Consider the following 14152-nt stretch of genomic DNA (forward strand, 5'->3'; position numbering starts at 1 on the left):
CATCCTAGAATCAGAATAGCAATTCTTTTTTACCCACTTGGCTGGAGTGTTAAAGAATCGTTGGAAAATGTTCAATAAATGTCTGGAGCGCTATGTAAATAGGAAAAGTACAGTTATTTGTAAAAAGAATACCAAAGGAAAAGCTTAATATTATTCAACTTTTTTTTTTTATATTAGGAAGCAAATACATTTGTTATAATGTACCAAAGAGTAGAATTGCTTCATAGATTAGAACCTGCAGTGGCTCCAACATAGTAGGTATGTAAAGTATCTGTGCAGTGAATTAATGAATAAAAAACATGAATAGGAGTCCTCATTAAAAACCAATTAGAAAGTTGAACACATATAATAAATAACCATTTGTACCTACCACTGTAATTTAGTCTTTTTACACCCAAAGAAAGCTTTGTGTAAGATATAAAGAATATCAAAGCTTGAAATCCAAGAGGGAGGTGTGAGAGAACCAAGAAAATGTGGGTCCCAAGCCCGAGTCACAGCTAAGCTAGAAGATTCCATTTCTATTAGATCAGAAAGAATATGCTCAGAATAAACTTAGGTCATGGGAGACTCTTGGTCAGAGAGTACACATGCTTGGGGGGGGGTGGTAAGTTCTACCAGGTGGGCTGTCAGAATCAGGGTCTGGAGGATAGGCAGGGGAACACATATCCTTCCCCAAGTTTTCCATGCACCAAGAGAACTTCATTCCTCCTCAAGGTCACCTTTGGCTCTGATGGCCTGAATTCCGTGACATTCCAATCCTGACTCAGCTAAAGCAGCCAGCTTCTTGTCCTGGGTTGCCCCAATCCACCACCCACAAGAGATGTTTGTTTGCATACCATCCATTACTGATGGCTTGGCGTAGCAAGGAGGGTTTACAATACAGAATCGCAAGAGATCAATTTAAGAGTTAATATCAGTCATCTCTTTTCTGCAAATCTTCCAACCACCCTGCCACTGGAAACCTCCTGCTGGCCGATATTTCCCTGCAAGCCTCTACCAGAAGGCCTCCACTAAGCTAGAACAGTTCTTTCCCCAAGAAGAACTTGGAAGTTGAATCTTGAAATTAACCTTTCAGCATTTTTTTCCCTCCTCAGGGGCACATAAGAACAAGGACGTTTGCATAGAAGGTCAGTTTGCCTGCTAACTCTTATCAGCTTGCTAACCTTCAAGCCTAGAGAGATCAGTTACCCCCAACTACTAGGTGAAGCTCTGCTCATTTTCAAGTTGTCAACGAATCATGGAATAAATTTTGTTCTAATTACCATGTGTGGAGGGTTTTCCCACACCACGGAGTAATTCTCTGCTACCAGCAGGGTGTGCTACAATTCAGCTCCATTCTGACATCATCTACCTGGAGAGAGTATCAGATCCCACCGGTGAAGGGCTCAGTCCTCCAAGACTGCCTCCCCCACCCTTCCAGTACTTCTTCAGACACGAGCTGCAAGCCCAGGCTGTTACCTGTGCTTCTGAGCAACTGGCTACACAAATCAGTTTCCCTCCACATCCTCCTTGGGTTTAATTAGTTTGATAGAAAGGTTCACAGAACTCAGAGAAATATTTTACTTACTACATCATCAGTTTATTATATCAGGAACAGTCAGGTGTAAGAGATGGATGTATAGGGTCAAGTATAAGGTAGGGCCACGAAGCTTCTATGGTCTCTCTAAGTAGCCACTCTCCATGTATCTCCTCATGTTCACCAACCCTGGAAGCTCTCATAAATTGGTCTTTTTTTTTTTTTTAATGGTGGTTTCATTACACAGATTTGTTTGATTAAATCATTGCCCACTGGCAATCGAACCCTTCCCTCCTGAGTGGTCAGGTCTGAAGGTCCAGATGAAACTACCCACATAGTTGGTTCTCCTGTAACCAACTCCCATCCTTGGGCTACCTGGGGGCTTTCCAACAGTCGCCTCATTAACATAACAAAAGACATCTTTAGGGGCTTATCACTTCAGGAAATTCCAAGGTTTTAGGAGCTCTGTGCCAACTCTAGATGAACACCAAATATGTATTTCTTATTATAAATGACAATATCACAGATGGTGTCTTTTCTTCTTCTGAATATGAGGAATTATCTTTGTATTTTAAAATGAACACACACACACACACACACCTCTTTAAGCATTGGAGGAGATAAATCTTTGATACTCTGATTTAGGATTTGCTGGAAGGTTTCATGTTTTCAGTGACTCCTGCAGATTTGAACTTGAAGGAATACGGTATAGGGTTATCAGCTTCTTATCTTCAGAGTTTCTTAGGACTCAGGGCCTGCTTCCTTTTTACTTATGTTGGATGTTTTCTAGAATATAGATTTTTTTTTTTTCCAGAGAGTATAAAAGGGTTAGATTTCCTGAGTATACCAATATTTTTATTCCATACTCAATTGATAGTTTGACTACATAGAAAATTCCAGTAATTTTCCCTCAGAAATTTGAAGTCATTGATCAATATTTCTAGCATTCAGAATTCAATAAGAAAATTATTAGCAATTTAATTTTTATTTTATCCCATTTCTTTTTAGATCTCTCCTTTCTGGAAGCTTTTGGGAGTTTCTCTTTGGGGCTCTAAGGTTTATTTACATTCCTTGAATTCCACAGGACTCTTCAATTTCAAAATTCATGTTTTTTTAGGTTTAGGAAATAGTCTACTTTTACTTTCATTATTTCTTCCTGTAATTTCTTGTTTTTTTCTTTACTCTCTGTTCGCAATTTTTTCTAGACAGATATGGAACTTATAGAAGCCATTTCTTTGTCTCTTAATTTTTCATATTTTCCATATCTGCTTCCTCCCCATCTGCCAGGTTTCCTGGATCCTATCATTTATTCCATCTAATGATTTTTTTCAGGTCAAATACATATATGAATATAAATTAATTTCTAAAAACTCATTTTTTTTTTCCTGCTATCCCATTCTTATTTAATGGATGCAGTAACTTTTCTGGATAGTCAGAATAATACATTTTGTTGATTAAATTGCCTATTTGTCCTAGGCAGTTGTCCTGTTTATTCATTTTTTTCCCTCAAGTGTTGGGCAAACCTTAATGGTCCATCATATTTATAGAAAAAAACTAGGCATATTAATGTGGGTAGCTAGTGTGGGTTTCCTTACCATTGTATTCTTCTATTTCTCTAATAAATATCTCCCCTGCATTAGTTTTCCAGGGCTGCTGTAGCTGAAGTACCAAAAACTATGTAGCTAAAACAACAGAATTTTATTGTTTCATGGTTCTGGAGTCTAGAAGCCTGAATCAAGATGTTGGCAAGGTTGATTCCTTTTAGTTGTGTGAGGGAGAATCTGTTCCATGCCTTTCTCCTAGTTTCTGATATGTTCAGACATTCATTGGTCATCTTCTCCTTGTGTCTTCGCATTGTCTTCCCTTTTCACATCGTCTCTGTGTCCAAATGTCCTCTTTAAAAGGACACCAGCCATAGTGGATTAGCCATACTGAAGACACTAATGACCTTATCTTGACCTGAGTCTTTACAAAGACATGAATGAATTCCAAATAAGGTCACATTCACAAATACTGGGGGTTAGGATTTCAGTATCTTCTGGGGCAACAGAAATCAACTCATAACACCTCTCAATGGGAGATCAGCAATGGGTTTTGATTTGATTAGTGAAGACAAGTAGTTGGGCTGGTGAATTCTAAATTGAGAAAGATGAGTCCTGAAACACCTCAGCCCCCACCCCAGCCCATCATGGCAGATCATTTAGTCATTTAATTTCTTTAGATAGAAGGTTCTAGCATGGTCAGATATGCTGCAATGGATATTCTATGAGAGGGGAAAGATGACAGACAAAGTGTTCCCCTATTTTCTCAAAAACATCAACCTTTGCTATCTTGGTCAATTTGGGCTATTGTAATAAGATACCATAGACTAGGTGGCTTAAACAAAAGGAATTTCTTTTTCACAGTTGTGGAGGCTGGGAAATTCAAGATCAGGGTGTAGATTTGGTGTCTGGTAAGGACCTTCTTCCTGATTTACAGAGAATTATCTTCTTGAAGTATCCTCACATGGTAAAGAGAGAAAGCTCTGGTCTCTTTTTCTTCTCATCAGAGTGCTAATCCCATTATGGGGGCTCCACTCTAAAGTCTTACCTTCTAATATCATCTCAATTGGGGTTACAGTTTCAAAATGTGAATTGAGGGTGGGGGGAAGGGCACAAACACACAGTCTACAATATCTGCCTCCTCCTGCTGAGAGATGGGAAATTCCATCTTTTTATGACCTTGAGTGATTTTAAGTATACGGATCAAAATATATTTCAAAAATAAACTTGACTAGATGTGATTTGTCCAAAAGCAAAATGCCCTGGGATCAGCTAAGGGTATGTTTCTCCCTCCTTACTGCTTGACCTCCTCTTTCACAAAATCTGCCTCAGTCCAGCTGCCTTCTGGAAGGGCAGCACTCTAAGTCAAGACCAAGCTGAGGACCCTCATGTGTACACCTAAGTCCTAGACTAAACTTAAATCCCAGGTCATGGCCAGAGTGCTTTTACAAGTGATGTCCCATGAGAAGGTCAATGTTCTGCGGTTGCATGAATGAAAGTATTCTGGGACAGATGTGAGACAGCACAGAAGTAACTTGCAAAGTGATGAAGAGGAAGGATTTGAATAGAATTCTGGATTAGAACCGAAAAAATACATGACCCGTTAGGAGGCACCTTTTAAAATTCCAAAAAAGAAAAGATTTAGGCAAATTAAGAGAAACCACGGCTACTTAAACTGGGAAATAAACTTGAGAAACCACTGAAATGCAAATCAAAACAAACAAACAAACAAAACCACCTTTCAGAATGGCTAGAATAAAAAAGACATGAAGTAATAAGTATTAGTGAGGTTGTGGAGAAAAAAGAACCCTCATGCACTCTTGTTGGGAATGCAAACTGGTATAGCCACCACAGAAAACAGTATGGAGTGTCCTCAAAAAACTAAAAATAGAGCTACCCTACCATCCAGCAATTCCATTACTGGATGTTTACCCAAAGGAAACAAAAAATTAATTAGAAAAGACATATGCACCCCTATGTTTACTGCAGCATTATTTACAGTGGCCAAGATATGGACATAGCCCAAGTGTCCATTGTTAGATGAATGGCTAAAGAAGATGTGTGAGATATGGATATATATCATTGAGATTGTGAGATATGTATTTATATATATCTTTTAATGAAATATTACTCAGCCATAAAAAAGGATGAGCTCGTGCCATTTGTGACAACATGGATGAACCTAGAGGGTATTATGCTAAGTGAAATAAGTCATAGAAAGACAAATACCTTGTGTTTTCACTTATATGTGAAATATTAAAGAACAAGCAAACTACTAAAAAACCAGAACAGACTCATAAATACAGAGAAAAAGCTTCTAGAGATGGATGAAATAGATGAAGAAGATTAAGAGGTACAAGCTTCTAGTTATAAAATAAGTCAGTCACAAGGGTGAAAAAGCATATGGAATATAGTCAATAATATTGTGGTAACTTTGTGTAGTGACAGATAGTAACTCCACTTATCATGTCAAGCATTTCATCGTGTATATGAATGTTGATTCACTATGTTATATACCTGAAATTAACGTAATACCACTCATCTTTGAACAACACAGGTTTGAACTGCACTGGTGCACTTGCTGGTGGGTTTTTTAAAATAAATGGATGGGTGGTCCATCCATTTTCTGTTTCTTGTGATTTTCTTAGTAGCATCTTCTTTTCTCTAGCTTACTTTATGGTAAAAATACAGTATATCATACGTACGACACACAAAATATGCCTTCATCGCCTATTTATGGTATCAATAGGGCTTCTGGTCAACAGTAAACTCTTTGTAAAGTTTTGGGGGAGTCAAAAGTTATAAACGGATTTTCAACTGTGCCAGGGGTGGGTACCCCTAACCTCTGCGCTGCTCAAGGGTCAACTGTATTGTATGTCAGTTAAACTTCAATTTCAAAAAACTTCAAAAAACACTCTAAAAGAGTGTTTGTTAAATATGTACAGACTTTACATCAAGGTTCAGTTCCACTTGCATTTGGGGGATATGCCAAGCAGTGTAGGATTTCATGAGAGAGAATTTGTTTTTCCATAGCACATCTCTTGGGTGCCTGAGTCAAAGGCAGAACACTGGCCTTTCCTGAACCAGGGATTTACTCTACCATAATTCTTAATTTCAGAAATAAATGCGAATGTGGAAACTCTGATCAGGAGGAGAAATTCAGCTGTCCTAGCTGGTGTCCCCCCTCGTCCCTCAACCCTCCTTGTGTTGCCAGTTCTGGAAGGAGAAGGGCCACATCCCCAAAATGCCATGGAAATACTACTGCCCTTTTGGCAGTAAAGCTGTTACCAATCCCTACCCTTCATTGGTACTATGTCACCTTTAGAGAAAAGGCGGTTATCTAAAGCTATTTTATATCAACGCTCACAGGGGCTTTCTGAGTTGGTACCAAGATGATTTTGATATTTTAATGAATCTGGGAGTACATCCGTTCTGTTCCCATATTTTGCCTCAGGTAGGGGTAAGAGGTGTTATTCTCTTCTGCCAGAGCTCTCGAGAAAGAGGACTTTCTGGTCCTTATTTGCTGAAACCTCCTTTTCTGCCCAGGTGCCACAAGAGATCCTACCCCTCTCTTTCGAATTAAAATACCTGCCTTCCTTGCAAGCGGAAGCAGCCTTCTGTGCTGTAGGCTACAGACGTCAACAGCATAAAGCCCTCAGCAGGAGCTGAAAACCTCCAGGACTAATGGCTCCAGCAACTTCCGCCTGGCCCCAGGAAAAGGGTCACTGGTTTTAACTTTTGTCTATCAGCCTCCTTGGCTGTTTTGGGGGTGCACGATGTGGTGGAAGGAGGCAGACAGCCTTTAAAATGCATTGGAGGTCAATGTATTCCATTATATACACAGTGCTTCGAATTCAGTTTTAACCTTTGATGAAATGTGCAGTGTTGGGATTTTTTATGCTAGAGCAGACACGGGAAATCACAGGTGCAACTCATTTGGTTTTGACTTAGAAGCACGGCAGGCCCCTGGAATTTTTATAGGAAACCCTCGCTTTACCTTGAGCATAAAGTGTCTGAAGTCTGTAGCTTGTCTCTGTAACACACCTTAATAGGTAATATTGATTTGTGGAAATTAATTACTAGAGAAACAGTACCCAGCACTTGCCTAGTGTTTGGAAAGATTTGAGAGCCCTCTTGTGGCTGTAATAAACCCCAGCTGGAAGCTGATGAAACGCTTCTGGCTGTTGTTTTTTTTTGTTTGTTGGTTTTTTGTTGTTGTTGTTTTCCTTTCTCTCTTTTTGGTTACATTCATTTGCCTGTGGTCTGGCTTTGAACTGGTTTTCATTTGAGATCAACATCATCATGTTTCACGTCATATCAATGGAAGACTTGGGAATGGGAGCATTGTCAATTTTTTAAAAGACAGACTTTTTTTTTTCTTTTCTCATTATTAAACTCAAGTGCTTACTGCCAAGAGAAATAGTAAACGCAGAGGGGGCTTGCTGAGGGAAATTCACAAAGCAAGGGCACTACCGTTGCATCATTCTGCTTCTTAAGGGATGTGTTCTCTTATTTTTAATCCAGGTACTGACTGCACAGAGGTAAAGCTAACTAGCAGCCCCCAAGCTACATTTATTTTGAACATCTTAAAGATTATTTTCTCTGATTTACATATAGCAAAGTAGGAAAATAAGTGTCCTCATTTGAGTGTTTTTAAATCTCTAAGAAATGCATGTTGAAAGCTATTACCTCTCTGATGCTTCAATCACGCCTGAAGAAAAATATTTGCAACTTAAGGTCACCGTTGCTCCACACTTGAATTGATGAAGGGAGCACCCAAGGCAAAGTTTAGACAGAACGAATTGATTTTTTTCCTGGGAGATTTAAATTATTATGCATATATTTTTCTAAGTTCTGTCATTGCTTTATTAATTAGGCAGAATTACAACAATGCTTGAGAGCCTGTTGCAGCTGGAATGTCCCATGCAGGGTCCACGTGATAAGCTGGGCTTCTGGAAGTAGCTCAGGCTGTTATTGTGGATAAGTGGGTTTTGGAGAGAACCCGATGGGGGCTCCGTGTTACTTCCAGCATAATTTGGTTTCCCTAGATTCGTTTGTGGAGTGACATTGGCACCCAGTCACAAATGAATCACTAGCCCTGCCTATTGTTCCTAGCACGGAGGAAAATGTCATATACATGCACTGAAGAAGGAAAAAAGAAAAAGAAGTGAAAGCAGAAACCCCTGATGTTTGCACCTAGATAGGACATAAGAGAGTTAAAGATGGTGTCTGGTCTGTTTCCCTTTCAATGCTCAGGTGCAATTAGCAGAAGCGGCAGTTACATTGCCTGGTAGGGACTGAGAGAAGTAACCCTGGCAAGGAGGAGAGGTAATGCTGGCCAGCGCAGGATGCTAAGCAGCAATCATTTTGTTCTGTAGGAGAGGGGGCATATTTCTGGCTCTAACTCTATCTTTCTCGGTCTTCATTAATATGAACTTTGGCAGTGTTGAGATCCTTTAAGGATATCCACGAAAGGCTTGTAAGGGCTGTATATGAGGGACCCAGGTTCCATCTTGAATAAGTTCTGGCTGGCCAAAAGTGCATGATTTGAACATCAAATAAATATAATGACTGCAGGGTATTGAAACTCACTATGTTTATATTCACAAGTTAATAATGATCTTAAAACAAAGAAACAAACAAACAAAAAAGAAATGACATCTACAAAAAGCTCCTCCTGGAGATTTTAGGAAAACAATCAATTATTTTGAAAACCAGTAAATAACACGAGTCAAACATTCATCTACTTTCCCTACTCTATCAACTATACCTCAGGGGATCAAACAGTGGATAAGGGGACGTTTCTTCTTATAGAAGCATCACCACTAGCAAATGAAGCAGAAGTGATAGAGTTGGAATATCACCATCTTGCAGTCCTTTTACGATCGCCTCTTAATGATAGGCGGGCATCACAGAAAAAGAGACCACCAGGCATTATGTGCCTCCAGACTGAGGTCCACAACACTGTTTACTTAGAAATCCCAGTCTAGTATTTCAGAGTGATTTCTTTTTCTTTCTTTCTTTTTTTTTTTTTTTTTTTTCTGCTACTTTAACTATTACCTGAAGGTATATCCACATCCGGACATTTCTGGCTGTTTCTTCTGGTCCCTCTTTTCCATGTGTTTCAAGGAGAAAATGAGCTAATGCAGAAATCAACGAAACATCCCATAGAATCAGGTGCAAATTACCTTGTTTCTTTCTAACTTGATGACATTGGAGCAAAACACAACAGTGTGGGATCTTGAAAGAAGGCTACACCGTCAACACCTTGGGGTTAAGACTGCAGTCTTGTGGGCGATTACATCCCAAGGACCTAGCACAGTGTTTGGCACAAAGGACGTAATCCAAAATATTTTTAAATAGAACAAATCAATGAATAGAGTGGCTAGAGAGGAAAACAGAGGTCTCACTGCCCCTGCCTCTGAGTTGTTTTACCCCGGGATCATCTTTTCATATCCTCAGGTGTCAGCCTCCTCATAGGTAAAATTCTGCTATGATTTAAAAAAAAAAAAAATCTGCTATGATGTTGTCCTTTCCTGAGGATGAAATGAAATAAGGAATGAGGAAAGTATTTTCAAAACAGTAAGCATGTTCACAAATAGAAAAGTATTCTCCTTTTTTTTTTTTTAAATTAACATAGTTCGTGTAATATTTAAAACCTCACTATTTTTGGGTCATTTCTGAGGCTCTGATGATCACGAAGGATGGACAGTTGTTGAAGGGAAGGGTGTGCATGGTGTGTGGAGTTCTTCCTGTCTGAAGCTACCACTGGGTCCTTGACACTTATTATTTTATTCTGGCAACTCTGTAAAGTAAGCATGTATACCCTGGCTATTTAGATGAGGAAACCAGGGCTCCCAGAGTTCATGTAAGCTAACCAGGTCTCACAAAGAGTGAGGTGCATCCGAAATTGAAAGCCAGATCTTTCTGACCTCAAACCTATTCTCTTTGCACAGCACCTCAAGAGACGTTTCCAGAATGCTTGGAGGATGCCATGTCCAAATGAGTAGAGCTTGACTTGTATTTTCTCGAATCTGCTCTTCCACCTCCTTTGGTGGCTGCAGGATTCAGACACCTCCTTTGAACACATTCCTGAGATTTCGTAGTGTTGTGTTCAGAAAAAGACTTATTTTAAAGCCAGAGAGAGAATTATGGCATTGCATGAGTTCTGGCTTATCTGAATTCTCTTGTGCCGCAATTTCCAACCATCCATTATTGTCCAAAGCTTACTACAGTTTTTGGCTTCTAGGTTCCTCAGGAGTGTTAAAAAGGAATGCAGCCGCACTGCAATCTTTCCCACTAGTCTCTGTAGCTCAAATGCAAATTTGTTTTGTGGTTTCGTGTGCGTGCTGGGGTCAGGAGAATTATTTCTGAACTGCTAAGCTGTGACTACCCAGAAAACCCTCTGGACGCATAGACTCCAGAAGTTGAGATAAGCCTTCTGCCCTCCGGAACCCTACAGTGTGCGGCCTCACCCTCATTTCCTGCTGCCCCCCACCCTGCCAGGTAACCACAAACCCCTCACCCCAAGATGCTCATTTTGCTTCTAGAGCTTTGAATTCAACAAAGCCTGGACCATTGCAGCCTTCAATCACAAACTGTATCTCTAAGACAGCCTGACTCCAAGAAGAGGCTAGAAGGCCATCCGAACTCTCTTTGGGAGATTTTCGTGAAATCAGACATCATCTAAAAGCCTAGTATTTTGTTGACTGAATACCAGTACAGCACTGAGTAAGGGAACCGGGTCATAGATGACACTCCATACACGTTAGCTGTTGTATTGCTATTAATACCGACTTTGGTGCCACATGGAACTTTGCATGTTTTAGGCTAGCTTGCCGCATCATCACTGCCTGAGGGATGACCTCCAAGTCACTCTACCTTTGAGAACTGGCAAGGGATGGAATCAAGCGGGGATCTCTCGGGTATTTCGTGGAATATCCTAAAATGATCGCCACGTCCTGACAACAGAATCTAGGAAAATCCTAACTCAGAAGCATCTTTTATGGAAGAAGCACAGCAAAATCTGGATAGAGAGGGCTTTTTTTTTTTTTTTAAGTTCCTGTGCTATTTTAGGAAAATCCGTATCAAAGCTGTCAGATAGAAACCTAAATATGGAAACACGTGCCTTGCTCTTAAATATCCCAATTCACTTCTTCTCCTTTCCAAACTGGCTAGAGCAAAACAATGGCAACGGCAACACCTCGTTGCTTCTAGGCTGTGTAATTCTCACATTTGCTAAAAGCAACGCCTGGGAAATTAGCTAAGAAGAGAGAGCCCGGCTGAACACGCATGGGCCTGATAACGCAATCTGAGTGTTCTATCTGCTGTTCCGCTTCGCACGGCTGGGATCAGAGCCCCAAGTGAGACGGAATTGGGCCTTATCTTACTCCGGGGCGGCTCTAGGCTTCAGGTGAGTGCCCCCACATGCATAAACCACAGCTCTGCAGAGCAGAGCTCCTCGAGACGTCCCCGCACCCAAATCCCAGCAAGGCTGCGCCTCTGAACCAGGTGATCACGAAGTCCCTGAATAATGCATGAACGCCGGACCCTCCCCGGCGCCTCTGAAACTGAACAGGAAGGAACTGTACTCGGCGAGATAGCAAAAGCACGCCCCTGGAACGTGCATTCCCTGAAATTTATTCCTGCGGCAGCCACTTGGGGGAAAGTGAAAGCAAATACGACAGCCACCTGAAAATCATGGCATTTGTGTCAGTCCGACGCTCCCAGGGTTCTTGTCCGTAGAAAGCAGTAACGTGACCGGATTCGAAATGTTATCTTATTGATAAATACTACCTCTTCCTCGGGAGAGGTTGGAGGGGGCTTGATCGCCCCTGCCAGAGGACCCAGAGGATCTGGAAGCTGCTCATTGCACGCTTGGGTTTGGTTGTTTGCGAACAGTGTGCGGCTTCCCAGCACTGAAGTTAGTTGACCTCCAAGAACTGTAGAAATGCTGCCTCCTGAGAGGCTGTTTCTCCAAGGACTGACCCCAGTATAGTCCTGGGAGGAACCTTCTGCCTTTCGGATCTGCGTGTCTCCTTTCATCAAGCTGCAGTACTGATGAGGGGGCTTCGTCTCTCGTTTGATAGTCCAGCCGCTGGTTAAGTGCAACATAAACAGATCTTTTTGGAAGAATGTTTGCACACCGCTGTGTCACCAGCCCCACCTGCCCGGGTGCCCCAGCAGGGAGCAGAGCCTGCTGCATGGCCCTGCCTGGGGTCTAGGTAGCTCCTGATGGCGGGCCCCACAGAATGTCCTCTCCAAGGCTCACCGTGGTCAGCTGTATTTTGGCATTAGGACTGGGAAATCGGGGCAATTCTCTTGACTCGAAATTCCACTCCCAGCAATGTATTCCCTGCATAAATATTTATGGTTTAGGACAGTCACCGGATTATTGTTTGTAGTATCCTCCTTGAAGCAGAATCAGCCTCGTTGTCCCAAACCGGAAGATTAGTCACATAAATTATGGCCCATCTATAATTGGAATAATACACTCTTAGAGAAGAATATGAAATAAAACCGAAAAAGTGTTCACTCTATAGTTTTGACTTACAAATATACACGTTAAAAGTAAAATGTTCCTTCATGATCTCAAATCTCTAAAGGAAGAAATAGGTATTTAACTGTGGTTATCTGGGAGTGAAGTGAAGTGATTATAGATCATTTTAGTGCTTTTTCTCTCTTGTTGTTCTGCACGGTTCCTATTTTCCATGTTGAGTTTCTAACTGGAAGATGGGAGAAATCACAGATTAAAAAAAAAAAAAAAAAAAAAAACAAGAGACAGAGGCTGTCCTCTCTGAGAGCTTCTACCTCTAAGTCTGAGTCCAGTCAAAAATGAGATTTTCCAAGAGTGACAAATAAATAAGATCAGACATTAACCCCCCCCCCCAAAAAAGCCAGACCAGCTACATCTAAAAGGATTCTCCCTCTAAAGTTATCACGTACGCAGACAAAAAAAAGGGATAAGAAGCCTCTCTCCTCCTGAGGGAAGCACCCTGAGATGTAGGCATCTCCCCCGCTCTAACTTAGTGATTGAAAAGAGTCAAGATTTCAGGGTAGTATGTAAAATAAAAGTGTCTTAGCCAAGAGGGTCTGGCTGCTTTGTAAGTCGCAGTGAGGGGGGGATGGCGGCTGTGTGACGGGGGATGTGTGGCTTCTGTGTGAAGTAAGATAACCACCCTCGCATTTGTGTCTCCATTTTCTCATCATAATACTGGACATCCTTGGAACCAATCACTCTGACACACACCATTGTCAGCCACCGAAAGTTCTTTATTACCATACTTAACAGTCATAGTTCCCAATTTACCATTTGCTTAGAACATCATTCTTAAAATCGTTAATTTGTTTTCAAGGCTTGACTAAAAGGCCTTTTCATCACCGTGTCAAAGGGCAGTCTGATTGCCAAGCTCTAACTGCCACAGTTCCCCCTATCAGATACAGGATAGCGGCGATAATACTCTTCGGAGATAATGAAGAATGGGGAGCTCATAATGAGTGTGCGGCTCTCAAGGGAGTCAAGAAATTAATTCCATTTTGAGCATTTGGAAAATGACTCCAGCGCACAGTACAGCGAGGCAAAGGGAGAGCTCAGTTTCACTATTTGAAAATGCGCACATCAGCTTGTGTGTAAGATGTACACTGTTAAATGTCTGAACTGGAGATCTCCTTCAGATGACCCCCAAATCTACCTGACAAAGGCTCACAATGTTCTTTGTGAGAGACTGAGCTCTGGTAAAACTTGATTATCTAGAGGAAAACTCTGCAGGGCAAGAGGAAGATGGAGAAATTGATTATTTCCCATACATTTCACAAGGTCTAGGCTAAGAGAAACCATTAGCCTGGGCAACTTTTGTTGGTTAAGGCAGCAAGTTTGGTTTCCTGGGGACATAACTATGAGAATCCCTGAAATAGTAGCTGATAAAATATTTATTCATGCCACGAGCACTGAACAACGAAACATCCATGTTGTAGAAGGTCATGTATCATATGCTCTGGGGGATAATGATTAGGGCATGAAGCCTGCTCAAGGGATAGGGCAGTCGCTGGTCGCTGCAATGGAGATAAAACACAAGGGGCACAAGTTTCAGGGAGG

At 41.2% G+C, this 14152-nt stretch overlaps 1 protein-coding gene across 1 annotated transcript in view; it reads left to right on the forward strand.

The window, feature by feature from the left end:
- HS6ST3 (heparan sulfate 6-O-sulfotransferase 3) overlaps positions 1 to 14152 on the forward strand; it is a 610422-nt gene that overhangs the window by 583478 nt on the left and 12792 nt on the right. The gene's annotated exons all lie outside the window — the stretch shown is intronic.

The sequence above is a fragment of the Mustela nivalis genome (assembly GCF_964662115.1).
Source record: "Mustela nivalis genome assembly, chromosome: 15".
Classification (NCBI taxonomy): domain Eukaryota; kingdom Metazoa; phylum Chordata; class Mammalia; order Carnivora; family Mustelidae; genus Mustela; species Mustela nivalis.